The sequence below is a fragment of the Herpailurus yagouaroundi genome, unplaced genomic scaffold (assembly GCF_014898765.1).
Source record: "Herpailurus yagouaroundi ecotype Mexico unplaced genomic scaffold, PumYag 141, whole genome shotgun sequence".
Lineage (NCBI taxonomy): Eukaryota > Metazoa > Chordata > Mammalia > Carnivora > Felidae > Herpailurus > Herpailurus yagouaroundi.
The window spans coordinates 13,625,650-13,637,702 of NW_024412396.1; the positions used below are offsets into that span (position 1 = coordinate 13,625,650).

The 12,053-nt window shown below is 37.1% G+C and overlaps 1 protein-coding gene and 1 pseudogene across 4 annotated transcripts in view; one reads left to right on the top strand and one right to left on the bottom strand.

Moving 5' to 3' along the window:
• The window catches only part of PRORP (protein only RNase P catalytic subunit), a 135,695-nt gene that overhangs the window by 81,194 nt on the left and 42,448 nt on the right, over positions 1-12,053 (top strand). The gene's annotated exons all lie outside the window — the stretch shown is intronic.
• On the bottom strand, positions 572-1,102 carry LOC121031654 (60S ribosomal protein L23a-like; annotated as a pseudogene).

The following is a 12,053-nucleotide window of genomic DNA, read 5'->3' on the forward strand; positions in this document are numbered from 1 at the left end:
CACCAATGTTTTTTGACCAGGTGACCTTAGGTAAGACAGTGAGCTTCTTTGGGCCTCATTCATCTGTTTTCTAATGTGAGAGTTTTTATGTTCATGAGACCATAGAACTAACCTGGATTGTTCCTCAAGGTCCATTCCATTTCTATTTTAGGACACATAATTTATATTAATTATTTAGCCGTGTTCCAGTGCTGCTCATTGAGAAAGTCAATGAGAAGTTTTCTTCTCTGTAGTGATTATACATTTGCCATTTGTTTGTCATTGTTGATGACAGTGTTGAAATTCTAACACATGAACTTCATTACATTCAGCGTGTTGATTTTTAACCCCTGAAGTTTGCTGATAGTAGATTATTATCACGTGGAGTCGTCTCTTTTTGAATTCTTTTCTCAAAGTGGTTGTGTTTCTTTTATTTTTTCTTCAGGACTAACAGCCTAATAATGCTGAACAAATGAATACTGTCAAGCCATTTACCTAAGGACGCCAGAGCCTTTTGGGCATGCGCCTACATTTATATCCTACATGACATAAATGCTGAAGTGTTTTTCCTGGGCCTTTTAACTCTCTACTCTTTTTTTTTTTTTTTATGTTGAAAAAATTTATATTTAGATTTAGCCAGCTGGACTCAGTTTAGATGATCCCAATTTTGTTGGCAACATCCAAAGCATCATAGTCAGGAGCCAGTTGAACATATGCTTTCTTTTCTCCATCAGGCCTGATCAGAGTGTAGACCTTGGCCACGTCAATGTCATAGAGCTTCTTCACAGCCTGTTTGATCTGGTGCTTGTTGGCCTTGACATCCACAATGAACACAAGAGTGTTGTTGTTTTCTATTTTCTTCATGGCTGACTCGGTAGTCAGGGGGAATTTGATGATGGCATAGTGGTCAAGGTTGTTTCTCCTGGGGGTGCTCTTTAGAGGATATTTGGGCTGCCTTCGGAGACACAGTGTCTTGGGCCCTCGGAATGTAGGTGACCTGCGGATATTTTTTTTATGACTGTGGACGACTTTCAGCACTGCTTTCTTGGCCTTCAAAGCCTTTGCTTTGGCTTCGGCTTTGGGAGGGGCAGGGGCTTCCTTCTGCCTTCGCTGCCATCTTCATGAAAGGGATTAACTCTCTACTGTTAAAAGAAAGTTTTTGAATGTAAAATAAAAGACCTTATAGTTTTATTGAAAAGCCTTACTTCCTGAAGGCAGAATTCAGATAACAAATATAAAGAACTGTAGTTGTCAGAAAAAAATACTTTCTTCACTATTACTATGCATACGTAAATAGTTCATTGTCCTGTTCTCCACCAACAAAGAAACTGCAAAGTATACATTTTAACAGCGATGGTATCTGGAACAGGCCTCCTGACCCTCCAGTTTAATCCGTATCAGCTACTATTCCATGCTGAGACAATGCTTCCTGTTTCCCTTTTTTTTTTCAACATTTTATTATGAAACATTTTAAAAATACATTAAAGTTTAAAGAATTTACAGCGAACATCTGTACACCCATCTCCTTGATTCTACTATTAACATTTTACTATACTTGTTTTGTTAGCTGTTTGTCTTTCTTTCATCTATTCATTAATTAGTGTGGATTTTAAAAATATATTTCAAAGTTGATTATAGCTGTCTATACCTATTCTCTTTGATCAGTGTGTATATTCCTGCCCAAACTGGCTGGATTCAAGTGCGCAGACATGACCACTTCTGACTCCTCTTAAGTTCTTAACGCATATTACCAGCCTTATTGGTACAGTGCTGTCAGCTTATACAGAGTGGTTTTCACAGAACAGACCAGTAACATTCTAGAGTAACATTGTAGATCAGCACTATTCAATAGAAATATAATATTAGATTAAATCTTCTAATAGCCATATAAAAAAATTAAGAGAAACAAGTGAAATAACATTAAATCTTATTTAACCCAGCATGTCCAAAATGTTATCATTTCAGCATGTAATTAATATTTTTTAAATTACTGATGAAACATTTTATATTCTATGTGAATAGTAATTTTCATAGAAATCCAGTGCACCTCAATTCTGCTTAGTTATATTTCAAGTGCTCAATAGTAACGTAGCTAATTGCTACCATATTGGACAAGATAGTTCTAGACTTTTAAACCTCAGGAGTATATTTCTTCTGATAAATGTCCATGCCTGAATATAATGACTTAGCAATCAATTTCCTAATGAATGCAAAAGAAGTAGTGGTATGTATCACAGCAAGCCATACCCTTTTGTGTTGAGGTCATTTTTATTCTTAGTTCCCTTGTTAGATACTTATTAGTCCCCCCCCCGTAATCATTTCTCTTGATTTCTTGGCATCAATACTTGGAGTTGAATTGCATTCCCTATAGCAATATTTAATGTATTTTTTTATTAGTTTTCTGCCCCCTACCTCTAGTTTCAAGCTGTGCCAGTTTACCTTCTCCCTTTTTTGCTAGAGCAGTGTCTCTAAAACAGATAAGATCTTTATATTGCAATTGTAAAAATAAAAAATAAATGCTAGTGTTAAAATATTAACCAGCATAGAATTATAAAAATTAAAAATTAATTAGTGGTGAAATTGTTCTGTATCCTGATCGTGGTATTGATAAAACTCATAGAATTGCATATGTGTGTGTGCATGTGTGCACACACGCACAAACAGACACACTCAAACTCACAAATGGAAAAAAAGAAATTGATTAGGTATTATGAAGTTTTGACTAGGAGAAAGACATTTGGCTGAATAACTAGAAGAATGTTCCTATGTGTAAATTGAGCTATTGTTAATTATTTATTGGAAGACATCTAAATTCTTTCTTTCTTTCTTTTTTTTTTTTCCACTAACAAAATATTTAGTTTCAGGGGCGCCTGGGTGGCTCAGTCGGTTGAGTGTCTGACTCTTGATTTTGATTTTGGCCCAGGTCATGATCTCACAGTTCATGAGTTCAAGCCCTGTGTCAGGGTTATCCCTACTTGGGATCCTCTCTCTCTCTCTCTCTCTCTCCTCTCTCTCGCTCTCACCATCACCCTCCCCCTCCCCCCCTCTCCTGGCCATGCTCTCTCTCTCAAAATAAATATATAAACTTTAAAAAAATCTAATTTTGGATAGTGAAGATGCATCATCTCATTCTCTGTTTTCAGAATGGATGAGGAAAAGTCAAAGTTATATAAAACATTTCTGATTTCAGTTACATCTGGGTGGTTTTCATTTTTAACATTTAGCTCGTAGTTAGGAGTCTTGACTGAGCCCATGGAGAAGAGTTAGACTGGGAAGTCAGCAGAAGTGGCAAGAATAGCTAGTATTCTGACAGTGGCAGAATTTCGTAAGAAGAAGCTCATGTTGGTAAGTGTTAATTATCTTGAAAATCAACACATGTGACTAGCTAGAAATACCTGAAACATTGCCTAATTTAGATACTAGATAAATAAACTAATTTAAATATCTGGAATACTTAGATATGCCCACTAAACTTCTGGAAAGAGAAGAAAAAGAGCACAACAGTTCACCTCCTCCAGTTTTCTTCAGTAGAACAAGCGACTATAGGCTTTATGCCCACATCACATTGCACTATAATGGACAGTCATATATATAGGATTCGCTCAGTTGCTACAGTGGAACTGGTAAACAATTTTTAGTGGGTGTTCAACACTGTAAAGATTAATTTTATGTTTTTTCTTAGGTACCCATTTTGTTGTCTTCACATTTCACAATCACCTTATTCGTTTGTTTTTCTTTGTTTACTGGTTGTCATTTTGCTTTCTCTCTTCCATGAGAGCAGAGACCTTGCCTCTTTTATTCACTGCTATATTCCCAGCACCTAAAACCGTGCCTTGCAGACAATAGCTGCTCAGTAAATATTTGTCAAAAGAATTAATGATTCTTACTTTTATAGATGCATCAATAGACAAATAACTATCAATCAGGAATAAGTATCATGTGCCCAGTATTCAGTATACTTTAAAGGCTGTTAAAATGCTGTTGATGATAGAAGCCATACTTTATTCTTTTATTCAACACTTGTCACATGTCTTTTTTTTTGTTTGTTTGTTTGTTTGTTTGTTTTTTGCTAGTCATCCTTCAAATAAGAGGAAAACACAGGGTGTTCTTTCAAAGAATACTGCCTATCAGGGAAGTAGGTATACTGTTCAGATCTACAAATAGGAGAATAAAGGCTGAAATAGTCCCTATATTATTTATATTTTTGGAAAAGAGTTATATACTGTTTCTTTCCCTTTATGAATAGACATTCATAAACCAGCCTAAGTAGTGAAATTGTAGGACTTTACTCCAGAATAATATCCCAGTACATTAGGTCAGTTATCTGATAGCAGATTTTTTTCAGAAGCCCCAAACTAATATTGAATCTGTTCTCACTAGAGAATAGATTTAGAGAATAATTTTTTTAGAACTAAACAGAATGATTTTACTTTCTTATCTACTGTTGCTTTTTATAATTTTTTTAACGTTTATTTATTTTTGAGAGAGAGACAGAGCATGAACGGGGGAGGGGCAGAGAGAGAGGGAGACACAGAATCAGAAGCAGGCTCCAGCCTCTGAGCCATCAGCCCAGAGCCCGACACGGGGCTCGAACTCACGGACTGCGAGATCGTGACCTGAGCTGAAGTCGGACGCTTAACCGACTGAGCCACCCAGGCGCCCCTACTGTTGCTTTTTATAATAAGGATGTGTTATTAATAGATGCAAAGGTTGTGAGGTATTATAAATTCTTTTTTTTTTTTTTAATTTAGAGAGAGAGAGAGAGAGATAGGGAGCAAGAGCAGAGGAGAGGGGCAGAGGGAGAGATTGAGAATCCCAAGCAGTCTCAATGCTTAGCGTACAGCCCAACACGGGCCTCAGTCCCACAACACTGGGATCATGACCTGACCCAAAATCAATAGTTGGTCACTCACCCAGCTGAGCCACCCAAGCGCTCCTATAAATTCTTATTCTGATTTGTATCAAGCAACAGGCAAGAATGTACGTGCCCTTCTAAAATAATACTTTTATTTTTATTTATTTATTTAAAAAATTTATGTTTATTTTTGAGAGAGAAAGAGAGAGTGCAAGTGGGGGAGGGGAAGAGAGAGAGGGAGACACAGGATCTGAAGCGGGTGCTGACAGCTCAGAGCCTGACGCTGGGCTCGAACCCGTGAACCATGAAATCATGACCAGAGCCAAGGTCAGACACTTAACCGACTGAGCCACCCAGGCGCCCCTTCTAAAATAATTCTTTTAAATGGCTGGTGCCTAGAGTACTTTTTGAGTTTAGGCTCTCATACTTACCAAAGAATGGCAGAGTATTATTTTTTTTTTTAATCTTTAAAAAATGTGTTTAGGGGCGCCTGGGTGGCGCAGTCGGTTAAGCGTCCGACTTCAGCCAGGTCACGATCTCGCGGTCCGTGAGTTCGAGCCCCGCGTCAGGCTCTGGGCTGATGGCTCAGAGCCTGGAGCCTGTTTCCGATTCTGTGTCTCCCTCTCTCTCTGCCCCTCCCCCGTTCGTGCTCTGTTTCTCTCTGTCCCAAAAATAAATAAACGTTGAAAAAAAAATTAAAAAAAAAATGTGTTTAGGGGCGCCTGGGTGGCTTGGTCAGTTGAGTGTCCGACTCGATTTCAGCTCAGGTCATGGTCTCACAATTTGTGAGATCGAGCCCTGCATCCGACACGGCACTGACAGCATGCAGAGGCTGCTTGTGATTTTCTCCCTCTCTCTCTGCTCCTTCCCTGCTCGTGTGTGCACACACACACACACACACACACACACACACACGCGCGCGCGCATACACACACTTTCTCTCAAAATAAATAAGTAAACTTTAAAAAAATTTTTTAATAAAAAAATTTTCTAATGTGCTTAATAAAAAATGAAAAGAAAAAAAATACTCTGGTTAAGATCTAATGTGGGGCTCTATTCTCAGCTCTGCTGCTACCTCCCTTTATGATTTGGGTAGTGTTTCCTTTCTGAACCCCAAATTCCTATTTATAAAATGAGGAGACCAGGCTTAATATACTAAGAGACTCTCAGTAAAACTTAGTGATTCCAGCAGACTCCCTGTGAAAAACAATGCATTTCTTCCAAAAGAGGGTGCTGTGGTATTTCTGAGAGCCTTAGCATTTTCTTGAAAAGAACTGAACAGAGGTAGAATTTCAGCTTAATTTTAGTCTTCAGACTACCAACCTTTGAGAAATAGCATCTCATACCCTAAACTTATATAGATAAGGTAATATAAACCAATTCTTAATGTTATTGATGTTTCTAAAAGCTTTTCTTTAATGTTGACTTTAGAAAATCTGGCAAATAATATTTCAAAGAAAAAATTTTCAGTACACATAATCTCAACACTCAGTATTAATATTTTGGTATATTTCTATTCTTTTTTTTTTTTTGTCCCATTCAATTTTTTACCAGTGAGTGTGTATGTGTGGGTGTGTGTGGGTGTGTGTGTATGTAAATATATATATGTGTATGTATATATATATATATATATATATATGTGTGTGTATGTATGTATGTAGAATGTGTGTATATGTATATATTTAGATCTTTGATCTATTTCAGTTGATTTTTATATATGGTATAAGGTATGATCTAGCTTGACCATAAATGTGAATATTTATTTCAGGACCCTCAATTCTATTCCACTGATCTGTATGTTTGTTCTTATGTCAGTACCACATAGTGTTAATTACTGTAGCTTTGTTGTAAGTTTTGAAATTGAAAAATGTGAGTCTCCACCTTCTTTTTTTTATTGTTTTGGTCATTCTAAGTCCCTTAAATTTCCATGGGAATTTTAGGATCAGCTTGTCAATTTCTACATAAAAGCCAGCTGATGTTTTGGTATAGGGATTACATTGAATCTAAAGTATCTTGTTTTCATTTGTATTTTTTAAGTAAATAATGAGACTGACAGTTTTCATGTTTGTTAGCAGTTTCGATTTCTTCTGTGAATTTATGTTATTTCTGTAAGTTTATATGTTTATGCTTTTTTTTCTGTTGGCCTAAAATTTATTTTGTTTGTATGCATTCTTTATAAAGCAAGTATATTGGACCTTATTATATTTATTGCAAATATTTTCCCAAGCTTTTAGTTTTTAAGTGGCCTAATCTAATTTTTTCTTTGTTTCGTTGGAAAATTTCCCCCTTCCTAAATTCATTCTTGTTAGGAAATCAGATGAATCTTGGCCACTGTGGTCCAAAAAGCCATTTAGAGGTAGATTACATTTTTAAACTTATTTTTAAAATATATAAATAGAACTGTTTTATTAGTCCTAAAACAACAAAATTTTAAATACTTTATAATAATTATATCAGAGATGTTGTCAGTCTATCCTAATTCCTTAGTTTTATTTTGGGGTTGTTTTTGATTCCTCCTCTGCCCCGCACCCCACAACAAACCTCACCAAAGTACCTTGGTATAATTTGCTAGATTTACTTGGTGTTAAAAGACTTTCCTATGCATGCACACATCACTGGGTTTTCAGTAGAGCAGTGTAACTTCAAGTTTTTACATGTAACCTCCTTCAAGATTCCCGTGTTCTTTTAATTCTGAGAAAGACTTTGATTTGCCTTGCCTTGCCTGTGTTCTCTGTTCTTAGTTCTTTTCCTGTGTCAGAAACTGTAAGAGTGGCTATTCTTTTTTCATTTTCTTTTCTTTCTTTTTTAATGTTTCTGATACTAATTAGCCAGCTTCAAGCTACAGAGTTTCTTCTTATTTTTTTTTTCTGTTCAGTCCTCTTCATTCTCTACGTCTTTCATCTCCTTCTTTCTAACTTGCTCTCTAAAGTAGAACATTCCTCGTTCTATCTTAATCAGGAGTGTTGAGACCAGATAGCGTAGCCCAGGGGTTCTTAAACTTGGCACTATTGACATTTTAGGCCAGATAATTCTTTGTTTGAGGTTATGTTGTTCATTGTTGTTGTTGTCCATGCTTAGCAGGATCCCGGGCCTATGCCCACTTAGATGCCACAGAGATGCAGTCTCTCTGACTGCTTCATCTATAAAAGGAGGACAAATACCTACCCATTGGATTTTAGTGAGAATTAAATTTTAAAATGCAATTTAAATGTTGATAAGTGCTCAGTTAATGGGTGATGTTATCATCATCATCACCATTCCATTGCTTACCTCCTCTAGTGAGCTGACTCTGAGATATCACATGGGCACATCTCAAAAATTTTCCCAGATTCTACCACTCTACTCTTATTTCAGGCTAAAAATAATCTCTTTCTCTTTGGAATTCCTATTTTGTCTCTGTCTTGTAGCATTTGCCACTCGTTATGTTATAGTTTGTTGTTGTTGTTGTTGTTTGTTTTTTTAATTTACATCCAAGTTAGTTAGCATATAGTGCAATAATGATTTCAGGAGTAGATTCCTTAATGCCCCTTACCCATTTAGCCTATCGCCTCTCCCACAACCCCCGCCCCCCCAGTAACCCTCTGTTTGTTCTCCATATTTAAGAGTTTCTTATGTTTTGTCTCCCTACTGTTTTTTTTAATTTTTTTATGTTTATTTATTTTTGAGAGAGAGAGACAGAGTGCAAGCAGGGGAGGGGCAAAAAGAGAGGGGGACACAGAATCTGAAGCAGGCTCCAGGCTCCAAGCTGTCGGCATAGAGCCTGATGTGGGGCTTGAACTCAAACTGTGAGATCACGACCTGGGCCGAAGTCAGATGCTTAACTGACTGAGCTACCCAGGCACCCCTCCCTCCCTGTTTTTTATATTATTTTTGCTTCTCTTCCCTTGTGTTCATCTGTTTTGTGTTTTAAAGTTCTCATATGAGTGAAGTCATATACTTGTCTTTCTCCGACTGACCAGTTTTGCTTAGCATAATACCCTCTAGTTCCATCCACGTAGTTGCAAATGGCAACATTTCATTCTTTTTGATGCTGAGTAATACTCTATTGTATATATATACCACATCTTCTTTATCCATTCACCCATCGATGAACATTTGTTACAGTCCATGTTTTTTCTTCCCTACATGTCACTCTATTTCTTGCAGTTCTCTGTATTTTTCACCTTTGTGGCTCAACACATTCTCACATAGTACACTGTCGTTAAATATTTTGAACAACTAAATAAATTTAGACACTGGTGGACCAGCTCAGGGTAGCCTGTTAACACCAATAGAATAATAACTTGGGAGACACCATGACAGACGGCTTAAGAGCGCAGGAGCAAAGGTATCTGGGTTTGGATCTCCCAAATCTGGGTTTGGATCTGTCTTTCTTATTATCTGTGTGCAACCCAACTCCATCACACACTAGGCTGTTTGATAAAATGGTGTTGTGATTAGCAAATAAAACTTATATTGGAAGGAGAAAAATTCCTTTTTATTTAAAGTATTTGGTCTTATGAAAACAATTTCGAGGTGTAAAAATCACTGGTGACATATAGTTAAGATTTATTCCTTTTTCTTAGTGAAAGAATATAATCTGGAGATTAAAGGATGCCTCTTAGTTAAGATTTATTCCTTTTTAATTAACAATCCAAAAAGTGTGAAATTGGAATGTCATTATTTTTGGGTATTTACATTTTCTTTAAAAGCTTAAGAAATAGTCACAGATTTTTTAAAGCCCATTTTGTAAATTAATAGCAAGTTATGGGCAGAATAAGATGGGCCTACAGAAACATTTTTTTCTACAAAGGGACATACAGCATTTATGAAAGTTAGTGGCCTACACGTGACATTGTTTAGACACTGAGTATTTGAAAAGTGTTTGGTGGACCCTCAGAAGAGCATACTTTGTCCCTTACCTGCATAATTTGGATTAGCTACCATTTCCTAAGTGACCATACATGACATTTGGATGGAGTCCACATCTAAATCCTACGTGTTAGACATAGCTTCATGCATTTGTTAAAGATAAGTTGGTACCATCAACTTCACAACATTACCAGTTAATTTTTTTGTAGTTTCTGTATGCCAACAGAAATGCTACTTGATTGTATTAAAATACTTACCCTTTTCTTTACTGCATGAAGAGTAGAGGTGTCAGTTTCAGGAAACATCGCAGAAAAGCTTTCCTGAGTGGTAGCTTTCCATATGGTCTCTGTTTTTCTGGTTTTCTGGGTTTTTTTGGTTTTGTTTTGTTTTGGTTTATTTGCTAAGCAGGAAATGACTAGAAACAAAGATTCTTCAATTTAGAAGTTCTCACAAATCTACTTGTCTCATTTCTCCCTGTCTCCATATTCATGTCTCTTTCTCAGTGTCCCTGACCTCTCTCCTTCTGTCTCTTGTAGTCCTTGGATTTAGGACTCATCTGGGTAATCCAGGATGATCTCACCTTGGAGATCCTTAACTTGATTACATCTTAAAAGACTCTTTTCTCAAACAAGTTCACAGTTTCCAGACATTAGGACATGGATATATCTTTTTGAGGTTCACTATTCAACCCACACCCTAATCTCACTCCACTTCCTGCCAGATTCACTTTGCAACACCCTGATAAGGAGCTGCAATGTTCATGGTCATGGCACATTCATCATTTCTCATCTCTACCTATCTTGTTTATGAGCAGTTCTAAAGGGTAAAAATCCTTTTTTCTGTTGAGCCAAAACCTGTTCTGGGATAATATTTGACAGTGGGTTCTAGATCTCCTATAAAGCTATATGGGATAAGAAAAACTTGTCCCATGATTCTCAGGTTCGGGGAGAATAACACATGTACTGCTTTTCTAGCATTCTGACACGGTCTTCTAGGGGTATGAGATCCTTTCCAGCATATATACTACCACCATCACCCTCCAAAAAAAAATCCCATTAAAAAATATATTAAATGAATATTTAATATCATTGTGAGCCAGTTGTGATGGATGTGTCATGAACTTCCTCCAGGAGGGTGGAGAATGGACAAAAGATTGAGAAATGCAATCTTAACCTTCTTCCTCATGACAGCCATTCAGGTAGATGAGGACAACTCTTTATATTTCCCTGAGTCTTGTTTTCTGGAATCAATACTTTTTATTTTCATTTACTCCCCTATGATATGGCTTCCATACCTTTCATTCAGAAAGTATTTATTGAGGGCCTAATATGATCAGGCACTATGTTAAGTATTAGAATGATGTAAGGATGGGGGCGCCTGGGTGGCGCAGTCGGTTAAGCGTCGACTTCAGCCAGGTCAAGATCTCACGGTCCGTGAGTTCGAGCCCCGCATCGGGCTCTGGGCTGATGGCTCAGAGCCTGGAGCCTGTTTCCGATTCTGTGTCTCCCTCTCTCTCTGCCCCTCCCCCGTTCATGCTCTGTCTCTCTCTGTCCCAAAAATAAATAAACGTTGAAAAAAAAAAATTTAAAAAAAAAAAAAAAAAGAATGATGTAAGGATGAATATCCCAGAATCTGTGTCATCTAAGACTGTAGTTTGGGGAAGGATGTAAACAAATAAATTGTAAAACACTGTGGTAAATATTTGGTAAGCTTATGTATAGGATACTGAGAGAGCATAGAGGAATAACTAAATCAGTAGTGATGAAGTGAGATCTAAACTGAGACCTGACAATCAAGAAGAGAGGAGGGAGGCAGGGCAGATTTATGTTCCAGGCAGAAGGAGCGTCCACATTCACTTCCTATTTTGGAGCCATGCCCTCCCACAGGGAAAATCAAAGATGGCTCCAAACAGTTCTTCTTGTTGCTCCTTGGAACCAAGGGGCAGGCCTGAGGCTGGGGTAAGAATGAGGCACTCACCTCAGCTGTAGTATTTAAGGAGATGCCCCAAAATGCAGTAATTAATAAGGATAAATGTTTTAATGCAATATTTTAAAAATCACAATTAATGTAAAAAATTCCATGATGGGAGTGCCTGACTGACTCAGTTGGAAGAGTATGGGACTCATGAGCTCAGGGCCATGAGTTTGATCCCCACATTGGGTGTAGAGATTACTTAAATAAGTAAATAAACTAAAAAAAAAAAAAATTCCATGATGAGCAAAATATCGAAATTTTAAAGAAAAACTGAATCACTGTTATTGATTGTCCCTTTTGTCATAGGCACCAGTATGGCTTGGCGTGGCACTATTATTGAACCTGTCTTTCTTTAAATTTTGATATTTTGTTCATCGTGGATTTTTGTGCATTG